General features: G+C 41.9%; 1 long non-coding RNA gene across 1 annotated transcript; it reads right to left on the bottom strand.

Moving 5' to 3' along the window:
* Positions 1–4,808: 4,808 nt before the first annotated feature.
* LOC139025014 (uncharacterized) lies at positions 4,809–6,259 on the bottom strand. Its single transcript, XR_011476439.1, has 3 exons — positions 5,976–6,259; positions 5,789–5,882; positions 4,809–5,527 (listed from the first exon to the last, which is right to left on the bottom strand). It is a non-coding gene; the product is annotated as an uncharacterized lncRNA (long non-coding RNA).
* Positions 6,260–12,887: the final 6,628 nt, after the last annotated feature.

The following is a 12,887-nucleotide window of genomic DNA, read 5'->3' as shown; positions in this document are numbered from 1 at the left end:
CGTCTGGACACTCTACCATAAAGCCCTGATTGGTGGAGTGCTGCAGAGATGGTTGTCCTTCTGGAAGGTTCTCCTATCTCCACAGAGGAACTCTGGAGCTCTGTCAGAGTGACCATCGGGTTCTTGGTCACCTCCCTGACCAAGGCCCTTCTTCCCCGATTGCTCAGTTTGGCTGGGTGGCCAGCTCTAGGAAGAGTCTGGGTTGTTCCAAACTTCTTCCATGTAAGAATGATGGAGGCCACTGTGTTCTTGGGGACCTTTAATGCTGCAGAAATGTTTTGGTACCCTTCCCCAGACAATTCCTTCAACCTCATGTCTTGGTTTTTGCTCTGACATGCACTGTCAACTGTGGGACCGTTATATAGTGTGGTGGAATTATTGAAATCAAAAGGAGACTTTTAGATTTCCTCAAAATAATCCAACTTTATTCTTTAATACTGTAGTAATGGAGCTGGTCGGTAATCATCCCTGGAGGTGATCACTGAGAACTCAACGAGATGGTTTGAGCCACAGCATTTTATAGCAAAGTCCATCCTCCTTCAGTCTATATGACAAACAGATGTATGGAATGGGTCAGAAGGTTAAGATTTACATGAAAGATACTTATAATTCACAGCAGACAGTATCTGCTGTAAAAACAGTTCTCATTGTGTAGAGACCAGGGTCTGGCCGCCAACTCCATACTGGAGCCATCTCCCCCTGGTACCCCAGTACAGAAACATTAACTCATGCTCTGGAATGCGGTATAAACCATAAATCTCCTGTCAGTGTTATCTCCCAGAGGCCCACTTTCAGTTCACACAGACACATTAGAGTTATAAGAACCCTCTATTCTGTTGCATAAAACAACCATTTGATGCAATAAAAGTATTATAACGTAATCTTGTAATTTCCACCATAATAGACAGGTGTGTGCCTTTCCAAATCATGTCCAATCAATTTAATTTACCACAGAATGACTCCAATCAAGTTGTAGAAACATCTCAAGGGTGATCAATGGAAACAGGATGCACCTGAGCTGAATTTAGTCTCAAAGGAAAGGGTCGGAAAACTTATGTAAATCATGTATTACTGTTTTGTATTTTTAATAGATTTAGAAATATTTCTGAAACTGTTTTCGCTTTGTCATTATGGGGTGTTGTGTGTAGATTGACGAACATTTTCTATTTAATCCATTTTAGAATAAGGCTGTAATGTAACAAAATGTTGAAAAAGTCAAGGGGTCTGAATACTTTCCTAATGCACCCGTAGCATCAGCAATCCAAAGTGGGTCTCAACCCATACTTTAAGAAAGGCTGCAGTAAAGCATCGGGTAACATGGTGCCAGATATGAGTCTTTCATTCTCTGCCGAGAGATTCCAAAATCCGGCAGGCCTTGCAACGTGCCTTCTCTCTCCAGCCTGGCCTGGGAACCGACTCTCTACCCTTCTCCTTGTTCACTCCACATCTGAAATGAGTCCAAGCCACCAGACAAATTCTGGTAAATGGTCTGAGATGCTGCTGACATTTTTCATCCAACAGCGATAATGGATGATGGACATACGGTTATTTTCAGGCCCTTGGACTATAAGAAACTCCCTCTAGCCCAAAGTATACCAATGCATCAGTGTGTACACTCCAGGAACCACAGCCTCACTGTATGTGCCAAATATTCTAAACTAAACCTTTATGCCGGTTCATCTTATATTATTGTAGCCATTATTTGACAATTGTTTATTTACTTGAGTAAAAACCCTCACACCTGCATCCATTCTGTTTATTCAGGTTAAGCTGCCTACCTACCATAGGTGTGTAGCATGCCTTTTTTGACTAAAATATCCTCTTCTGTTTTATCATTCAAACTTCTCTTACCGCTCTTAAATGTAACCATGTGTACATTGTATTAAATGTGAAACAAGATATGGGCTTGCAATCATAATCAATAAAATTATTTGAACCATATCAAGATTTGTGGTGGTTATATGAATCTGAATTCCACTTGCTTTCTACGTTGTGTCCATAATTTATTCTAACACCAGTTCATAATTACATCCAAAGCATGTCCCCAAAGAACCTTTATTTATCTTTTTGTACATTTACCCCTTTTCCTCCCCAATTTTTTGTGATATCCGATTGGTAGTTACGGTCTTGTCCCATCGCTGCAACTCCCCTACAGACTCGAGAGCCATTATGCGTCCTCCACACTGCTTCTTGACACACTGCTCGCTTAACCCGGAAGCCAACCGCACCAATGTGTCGGAGGAAACGCTGTCCAGCTGGCGACCGAAGTCAACTTGCAGGCGCTCGGCCCGCCACAGGGAGACACTAGAGCACGATGGGACAAGGAAATCCCGGCCAGCCAAACCTTCTAACCTGGATGACGCTGGGCCAATTGTGTGCTGCCTCATGGGTCACGGCCGGCTGTAACACAGCCTGGGATCGAAACTTGGGTCTGTAGTGACGCCTTAAGCACTGCGATGCAGTGCCTTACTGCTGTGCCACTCGGGAGGCCCCCCAAAGAACCTTTGGTTAGAGGGAGAGACCTCTGGGACTGACATGACATGATTTATGGTAAACAGAGACCTCTGGGACTGACATGATTTATGGTAAACAGAGACCTTCTGGGACTGACTCATGATTTATGTAAACAGAGACCTCTGGGACTGAATTACATGATTTATGGTAAACAGAGACCTCTGGGACTGACATACATGATTTATGGTAAACAGAGACCTCTGGGACTGACATTACATGATTTATGGTAAACAGAGACCTCTGGACTGACATGACATGATTTATGGTAAACAGAGACCTCTGGGACTGACATGTACATGATTTATGGTAAACAGAGACCTCTGGGACTGACATTACATGATTTATGGTAAACAGAGACCTCTGGGACTGACATGAACATGATTTATGGTAAACAGAGACCTCTGGGACTGACATGAACATGATTTATGGTAAACAGAGACCTCTGGGACTGACATGACAATGTTTATGGTAAACAGAGACTCTGGGACTGACATGATGCATTTATGTAAACAGAGACCTCTGGGACTGACATTAACATGATTTATGGTAAACAGAGACCTCTGGGACTGACATACATGATTTATGGTAACAGAGACCTCTGGACTGACATTACATGATTTATGGTAAACAGAGACCTCTGGGACTGACTTACATGATTTATGGTAAACAGAGACCTCTGGGACTGACATTACATGATTTAATGGTAAACAGAACCTCTGGGACTGACATTACATGATTTATGGTAAACAGAGAACCTCTGGGACTGACATTACATGATTTATGGTAAACAGAGACCTCTGGGACTGACATTAATGATTTATGGTAAACAGACCTCTGGGACTGACATACATGATTTATGGTACAGAGACCTCTGGGACTGACATTACATGATTTATGGTAAACAGAGACCTCTGGGACTGACATTACAATGATTTATGGTAAACAGAGACCTCTGGGACTGACATTACATGATTTTATGGTAACAGAGACCTCTGGGACTGACATTACATGATTTATGGTAAACAGAGACCTCTGGGACTGACATTACATGATTTATGGTAAACAGAGACCTCTGCGGACTGACATTACATGATTTATGGTAAACAGAGACCTCTGGGACTGACATTACATGATTTGGTAAACAAGAGACTCTTGGGACTGACATTACATGATTTATGGTAAACAGAGACCTCTGGGACTGACATTACATGATTTATGGTAAACAGGACCTCTGGGACTGACATTACATGATTTTATGGTAAACAGAGACCTCTGGGACTGACATTACATGATTTATGGTAAACAGAGACCTCTGGGACTGACATTACATGATTTATGGTAAACAGAGACCTCTGGGACTGACATTACATGATTTATGGTAAACAGAGCCCTCTGGGACTGACATTACATGATTTATGGTAAACAGAGACTTCTGGGACTGACATTACATGATTTATGGTAAACGAGACTCTTGGGACTGAACATTAAATGATTTATGGTAAACAGAGACCTCTGGGAGACATTACATGTTTTGGTAAACAGAGACTCTGGGACTGACATTACATGATTTATGGTAAAACAGAAGACCTCTGGGACTGACATTACATGATTTATGGTAAACAGAGACCTCTGGGACTGACATTACATGATTTATGGTAAACAGAGACCTCTGGGACTGACATTACATGATTTATGGTAACAGAGACTCTGGGACTGACATTACATGATTTATGGTAAACAGAGACCTCTGGGACTGACATTACATGATTATGGTAAACAGAGACCTCTGGGACTGACATTACATGATTTATGGTAAACAGAGACCTCTGGACTGACTTACATGATTAATGGTAAACAGAGACTTCTGGGACTGACATTACATGATTTATGGTAAACAGAGACCTCTGGACTGACATACATGATTTTGGTAAACAGAGACCTCTGGGACTGACATACATGATTTATGGTAAACAGAGACCTCTGGGACTGACATTACATGATTTATGTAAACAGAGACCTCTGGGACTGACATTACATGATTTATGGTAAACAGAAGACCTTGGGACTGACATATACTGATTTATGGTAAACAGAGACCTCTGGGACTGACATTACATGATTTATGGTAAACAGAACTCTGGACTGACATTACCATGATTTATGGTAAACAGAGACCTCTGGGACTGACATTACATGATTTATGGTAAACAGAGACCTCTGGGACTGACATTACATGATTTATGGTAAACAGCTTAAAGAGCAAAAAAAAAACATGTAATAAATGTTTTCTGAATTCTTACTACAAAGAAACAATAAATGCAATACCCAACGTGTAGCCATCTGAAATGACCACACATACACAGCATGTGTATAGTAAATACCAGACTTGGGGTCAATTCCATTTCTATTATTGACAATTCAATAATAGACAATTAAAAAACAATTTTAATTCTTCAATTCGGATTTCATTGAACACTAGTAAAGAGAAGGAAGTTCATTTGCATCAGTGGAGGTGCAGAGTAATGCAGTCATAACATTACTGTGATACCTGTCGTGTTTAGGAGGGAATGCACGTTATATTAATTTGACAGGTTTTCTAACCAGGCAAACTCCGATTTTGGCTCACTTTAAGAGTAATGGTGATGCTGGTAGGTTCCTCATCTGGGTTGTATTCATTAGTGTGCACTGTTTCAAAACGTAGCAAAATGTTTTCCAACAGAATACAAAAACAAGTGTTTCTTATTGGATAAGTTCAGATAGTCCCCTCCTGTTTCAGTCCATTTTCTTTCGTTTGGGGCCTGATAGTGGACACTTCGGCTGCATCTCAGTCTACAGTGGCTTCCTCAGTTTGTTTCCCCTCCATCTGCACTGATCTGGAAACTGGTGATGTCATAGGTGAATTGTAATTGGTGGACGTTGACATGGAATCCTAGGATTTGCTAGCCTTGCCCCCTCGGCTCCTCACTCCGGTGTAGCAAAAACACTTCAAGTGGTTCTTGCCTCAGAAGTCCTTCTAGGAAGAGAAGGGAGGAATGGATGGAAGGAGGGATGAGACAAGGTTAGATAGATCAGTGTATTCATTACACTTTGAAATGTAAATGCCTGCTTACCGTTTGCTGCTCCCAGTGTGAAAGAAATAACAAAGAAAAAAGTGAATGGAATGTCGGCAAACGACTTGCTACTCCCCAGTGTGGTCGTTGTTGAGCTAGGTTAGGGTTACGGTTAGGGTTAAAGGGTTATGTCTGGGTTAGAGTTAGTTAGGACGGAGCCTTACCTTGATGGTTGTCTTGACGACCGCGTCAGGTTTGGGCTTCTTTCTCCTCCCCCTGCCTGACATTTGGTTGGCCCTCCCCTCAGCGTCGGAGGGACTGAAACGGACAATAAGAAATTGTTTACATTCACCATAATCTGAGTGTAAGGTTGAGATATTATAGAATAGGTCTCTAAGCAGTGTGTCTTACTGAGGTATTTCAGGACGTTTTTCAGGTGTGGTTGATGACGGCAGAGTGCAGGTCTTTAACGTTGTCCTCAAAGTATGTTTGAGTGACAGAACAACGGACCAATCAGTTAAGGGACAAGAAAGAGAAACAGAAGGAAAAGAAACAGGAGGAGAGAGAAGCCCATTCACCTTGAGTGAATGGGCACACAATCCAAACTCATATACTACCAGGTGTGAGGTGAACAGGTGTGCTATGATATCAGAGGTGTGTGTACGTACCCGATTAGCAGTATCTGAAGCCCTCGATCTCCATCTTAAACCCATACGGCTTCGAAACACACTCAGCGTTATCTGAGAGACAGAGAGAGATGCTAGGTCAAACAGTCTACATCAATTAGATCCACACAGATGCTAGGTCAGTTAAATAGTCTACATCAGTGGTTCCCAAACTTTTAATAGTCCGTACCCCTTCAAACATTCAACCTCCAGCTGCGTACCCCCTCTAGCACCAGGGTCAGCGCACTCTCAAATGTTTTTTACCATCATTGTAAGCCTGCCACACACACACTATATGATACATTTATTAAACATAAGCATGAGTGTGAGTTTTGTCACAACCTGGCTCGTGGGAAGTGACAAAGAGCTCTTATAGGACCAGGGCACAAATAATAATATAATAATAATCAATAATTGTGCTCTTTATTTAACCATCTTACATATAAAACCTTATTTGTTCATAGGAAATTGTGAATAACTCACCACAGTTTGAGAAGGATGTGCTTAAAAAGATGCACATATCTCTGCAATGTTGGGTTGTATTGGAGAGAGTCTCGGTCTTTAATAATTTTCCACACACTGTCTGTTCCTGTATTTAGTTTTCATGCTAGTGAGAGCCGAGAATCCACTCTCACATAGGTACCTGGTTGCAAAAGTCATCAGTGTCTTAACAGCGCGATTTGCTAAGGCAGGATACTCTTGAGTGCAGCCCAATCCAGAAATCTGGCAGTGGCTTCTGATTAAAAATTCAATTTTCACAGAACCGCTTGTTGCAATTTCGATGAGGCTCTCTTGTTCAGATATCGGTAAGTGGACTGGAGGCAGGGCATGAAAGGGATAACAAATCCAGTTGTTTGTGTCGTCCGATTCGGGAAGGTACCGGCGTAATTGCACACCCAACTCATTCAGGTGCTTCACTATATCACATTTGACATTGTCCGTAAGCTTGAGGTTATTTGCACACAAAAAATCATACAATGATGGAAAGACGTGTGTGTTGTCCTTGTTAATGCAGACAGAGAAGAGCTCCAACTTCTTAATCATAGCCTCAATTTTGTCCCGCACATTAAATATAGTTGGAGAGTCCCTGTTAACCCAGATTCAGATCATTCAGGGGAGAAAAAACATCACCCAGATAGGCCAGTCGTGTGAGAAACTCGTCATCATGCAAGCGGTCAGACAAGTGAAAATCATGGTCAGTAAAGAAAACTTTAAGCTTGTCTCTAAATTTAAAAAATCAATACTTTGCCCCTTGATAACCAGCGCACTTCTTTATGTTGTAAAAGCGTTACATGGTTGCTGCCCATATCATTGCATAGTGCAGAAAATACAGGAGAGTTCAGGGGCCTTGCTTTAACAAAGTTAACCATTTTCACTGTTGTGTCCAAAACGTCTTTCAAGCTGTCAGGCAGCAAGAGCCTCTCGCTGGATGCTGCAGTGTACCCAAGTGGCGTTGGGAGCAAATGCTTGCACGCGTGTTACCACTCCACTATGTCTCCCTGTCATGGCTTTTGCGCCATCAGTACAGATACTAACATGAGCTGCAGCTACGTTTGACCGAATTTCCGCAAGAGAGTAACGGTTAATGTGATTGGATGTTAATTATTTGACTAGACTACCTGTATTTGACATTGTGTTGTTAATTCGCTGAACACTAGATGGTTTAATTTTATTTTTGGCAGTGAAACGAAGCTACTCAGGCGAGAAAAAAACCTCGCACAAATGTATAGCCCCATTGGAAAATATAAATGGACTGTTTGAAAATGTGAAGAACAAAAAAATGTACAAAAATGTTTGTTTTTTAAATGTGAATCACATGTTTATTTGGCGTACCCCCGAGGGTTTTGTGCGTACCCCAGTTTGGGAATACCTGGTCTACATCAATTAGATCCACACAGAGAGACGCTAGGTCAGTTAAACACACATCAGATAGAAACACCTGTGCCTGTGCGTACATCCTGTGAGTGCGTCCTCCACCTCGGCCAGCAGGGGGAGCTCTGTGTGTGAGATGAAGGTGAGAGCTGTGCCTGGGTCGTCTGCTTGCACCATTCTACAGGAGAGCGAGGCTGAATTTTTTAAAATATATTTATTTTTTAAGTTGTTGATTTTTTTAAATGTAACCTTTATTTTACCAGGTAGGCTAGTTGAGAACAAGTTCTCATTTGCAACTGCGACCTATTTGTTCCCAACTTCCCTGAAAAGTTGCATATCACGGGGGCTATTCGATGCTAATGCAGAATGCCACAGGATGTTTTTGTGCTGGTCAAGGGCAGTCAGGTCTAGAGAGAACCATGGGCTATATCTGTTCCTGGCTCAACATTTTTTGAAAGGGGCATGCTTATTTAAGATGGTGAGGAAGGCACTTTTAAAGAATGACCAGGCATCCTCTACTGACGGGATGAGGTCAACATCCTTCCATGATACCCGGGCCAGGTCGATTAGAAAGGCCTGCTCGCAGAAGAGTTTTAGGGAGCGTTTGACAGTGATGAGGGGTGGTCGTTTGGTCGCAGACCCATTACGGATGCAGGCAATGAGGCAGTGATCGCTGAGATCTTGATTGAAAACAGGTGTATTTGGAGGGCGAGTTAGTTAGGATGACATCTATGAGGGTGCCCGTGTTTACGGATTTGGAGTTGTACCTGGTAGGTTCATTGATAATTTGTGTGAGATTGAGGACATCAAGCTTAGATTGTAGGATGGCCGGGGTGTTAAGCATGTCCCAGTTTAGGTCACCTAGTAGCACGAGCTCAGAAGATAGATGGGGGGGCAATCAATTCACATATGGTGTCGAGGGCACAGCTGGGGGCAGAGGGTGGTCTATAGCAAGCGGCAACAGTGAGAGACTTGTTTCTGGAAAGGTGAATTTTTAGAAGTAGAAGCTRGAATTGTMTGGGTACAGACTTYGATAGTYATACAGAACTCTGCAGGCTATCTTTGRAGTAGATTGCAACACCGRCCCCTTTGGCAGTTCTATCTTGGCGGAAAATGTTATAGTTTGCGATGGAGATTTCAGGGTTTTTGGTGGTTTTCCTAAACCAGGATTCAGACACGGCTAAGACATCCGGGTTGGCAGAGTGTGCTAAAGCAGTGAGTAGGCTTCTAATGTTAACATGCATGAAACCAAGGCTTTTACGGTTACAGAAGTCAACAAATGAGAGCACCTGGGGAGTGGGAGTGGGGCTAGGCACTGCAGGACCTGGATTAACCTCTACATCACCAGAGGAACAGAGGAGAAGTAGGATAAGGGTACGGCTAAATGCTATACGAACTGGCCGTCTAGCACGAGTAAAAGGAGCAGGTTTCTGGGCTCGATTGCATAGATTCAAGGAATAGTGTACAGACAAAGGTAAGGTAAGGTAATTGATGAGCTTTATCCACCCTCTTATAGAGCTCTGCTCAAATGTAGTGCACTACAGGAGGAATAGGGTGCGATTTGAGACGTAACCTTCGTGTGTTATTTCAGAGTTGCAGCTTGTTTCCATCTCTAAGTGAACAATAAAGTTGTATTCTGTTGTGGTGACACTTACCGTCCGACGCAGTGGATGTAGGACTCAACGGTGGTGGGGAAGTCAAAGTTGATGACGTTGGAGACATTCTGGAAGTCGATTCCTCTGGAGACTCCTTACTCCTTAACTCTGTGGGGGTCAGGGGTGAGGTCAGAGGTGAAGGGTCATTGTACCGTCACCTGGGGTGTATTAACTATGAAGCAAATGGAACAAAACGGGGAGGGACCATACATAATTTGTCCAATAGAAACTCTTGTTTTCGTTGCAAAATGTTTTCTGTTTTTAGCGTTTTGCAACTGTTTGCTATGGTATGCACTAATGACTACACCCCTGCATTAGTGTAGAGTTGAGGACTTCCCTGGCACAGTAGGCAGTCAGCTGGCGGATCATGGCCTGTACCTGCTGCCCCACCTCCTTGGTAGGAACCAGGATAAACGCTTTCACATGCAAGGTTCAAGATTTTACTCCAGCTGGCTGTTCTGTCAGTTAGATTTTACTCCAGGTGGCTTTTCTGTCATTTATATTTTACTCCAGCTGGCTTTTCTGTCATTTATATTTTACTCCAGCTGGCTTTTCTGTCATTTATATTTTACTCCAGCTGGCTGTTCTGTCAGTTAGATTTTACTCCAGCTGGCTGTTCTGTCAGTTAGATTTTACTCCAGCTGGCCGTTTCTGTCTGTCAGTTAGATTTTACTCCAGCTGGCTTTTCTGTCATTAGATTTTTACTCCAGCTGGCTTTCTGTCATTTAGATTTTACTCCAGCTGGCTGTTCTGTCAGTTAGATTTTACTCCAGCTGGCTGTTTCTGTCAGTTAGATTTACTCCAGCTGGCGTTTGCAGTTAGATTTTACTCCAGCTGCGGTCTGTCGTTAGATTTTACTCCACTGGCTTTTCTGTCATTTAGATTTTACTCCAGCTGGCTGTTCTGTCAGTTAGATTTTACTACAGTGGCTGTTCTGTTCATTTAGATTTTACTCCAGCTGGCTGTTCTGTCAGTTAGATTTTACTCCAACTGGCTGTTCTGTCAGTATATTTTACTCCAGCTGGCTGTCTGTCAGTTAGATTATTACTCCAGCTGGCTTTTCGTCAGTAAGATTTTACTCCAGCTGGCTGTTCTGTCATTTAGAATTTTACTCTCAGCTGGCTGTTCTGTCAGTTAGAATTTACTCCAGCTGGCCGTTCTGTCAGTTAGATTTTACTCCAGCTGGCGTTCTGTCATTAGATTTTACTCCAGCTGGCTTTTCTGTCATTTAGATTTACTCCAGCTGGCTTTCTGTCATTTAGAATTTTACTCCAAGCTGGCCTTCTGTCAGTTAAATTTTACTCCAGCTGGCCATTTCTGGTCAGAGTAAAATTTACTCCAGCTGGCTGTTCTGTCATTTAGATTTTACTCCAGCTGGCTGTTCTGTCAGTTAGATTTTACTCCAGCTGGCCGTTCTGTCAGTTAGATTTTACTCCAGCTTGCCGTTCTGTTAGATTTTACTCCAGCTGGCTGTTCTATCAGTTAGATTTTACTCCAGCTGGCTGTTTAGCTGTGTCTTAGCTAGCTAGTTAACTAATTAGGAAATTAAATAAGCACAAAAGCCTGAGCATCTCGTTTGTTTATTTCTGAAGGACTGTGCTTTCTCCATGACAACTTCTTGAATTTCCTGTAGCAGAGGTGATTGTTTAACCCTTCGTTTGCGTTTGTTTCATGTAAATTCATGCTGTGTTCCCGGTCCAAAATGACCTCCCCATTATAGCGGAATTTTAAATCCATAATAATACATATATTATTACCTAATGTTGTGTTAGATCTTTTTATCAACTTAAAACTTCTCTGGGATATGTGGGACGCTAGCGTCCCACCTAACCAACAGCCAGTGAAATTGCAGGGCGCCAAATTCAAAACAACAGAAATCTCATAATTAAAATTCCTCAAACATACAAGTATAATAATATTATAATGCAGCGCGCCAAATTCAAATAGAATACTATAAAAATCAAACTTTCATTAAATCACACATTAAAGATACCAAATTAAAGCTACACATGTTATGAATCCAGCCAACATGTCTGATTTCAAATAGGCTTTTCGTCGAAAGCACACCAAACGATTATGTTAGGTCAGTACATAGCCACAGAAAAACACAGCCATTTTCCCAGCCAAAGATAGGAGTCACAAAAAGCAGAAATAGAGATAAAATGAATCACTAACCTTTGATGATCTTCATCAGATGACACTCATAGGACATCATGTTACACAATACATGTATGTTTTGTTCGATAATGTGCATATTTATATCCACAAATGTCGGTTTACATTGGCGCCATGTTCAGAAATGCCTCCAAAATATCCATAGAAATTGCAGAGAACCACGTCAAATAACAGAAATACTCATCATAAACTTTGATGAAAGATACATGTTTTACATAGAATTAAAGATACACTTGTTCTTAATGCAACTGCTGTGTCAGATTTCAAAAAAACTTTACGGAAAAAGCACACCATGCAATAATCTGAGACGGCGCTCAGATATAACAACATTTCTCCGCCATGTTGGAGTCAACAGAAATACGAAATTACATCATAAATATTCCCTTACCTTTGATGATCTTCATCAGAATGCACTCCCAGGAATCCTAGTTACACAATAAATCGTTGTTTTGTTCGATAATGTCCATTACTTATCTCCAAGTAGCTAGCACGTTTAGTACACATGTCCAAACGCTCGCGCAGATGCAGGCGAACTCGGACGAAAACTTCAAAAAGTTATATTACAGGTTGAATAAACTGGTCAAACGAAGTAGAGAATCAATCTTTAGGATGTTGTTATCATATATATCCAATAACGTTCCAATCGGAGCATTCCTTTGTGTCTACAGAAATAATGGAACGCAAGGCGATATCATTTGGAATGCGCGTGACCAAGAACTGGAACTCTGCCAGACCACTGACTGAAATACCTCCCATCCGGTCCCACATCACAGTAGAGGCTTCATTCAACGTTCTACAGACTGTTGACATCTAGTGGTGGAAGGCGTAGGAAGTGCAAACAGATCCATATCTTACAGGGATTTGAATAGGCAATGAGTTGAACATCGACCAGCCTCAGAATTCTCACTTCCTGTTTGGATTTTTTCTCAGGTTTTTGCCTGCCATATGAGTTCTGT

Source organism: Salvelinus sp. IW2-2015, linkage group LG4q.1:29 (genome assembly GCF_002910315.2).
Source record: "Salvelinus sp. IW2-2015 linkage group LG4q.1:29, ASM291031v2, whole genome shotgun sequence".
In the NCBI taxonomy this organism is placed as follows: domain Eukaryota; kingdom Metazoa; phylum Chordata; class Actinopteri; order Salmoniformes; family Salmonidae; genus Salvelinus; species Salvelinus sp. IW2-2015.
This window is presented reverse-complemented; position numbering and strand designations above follow the sequence as displayed.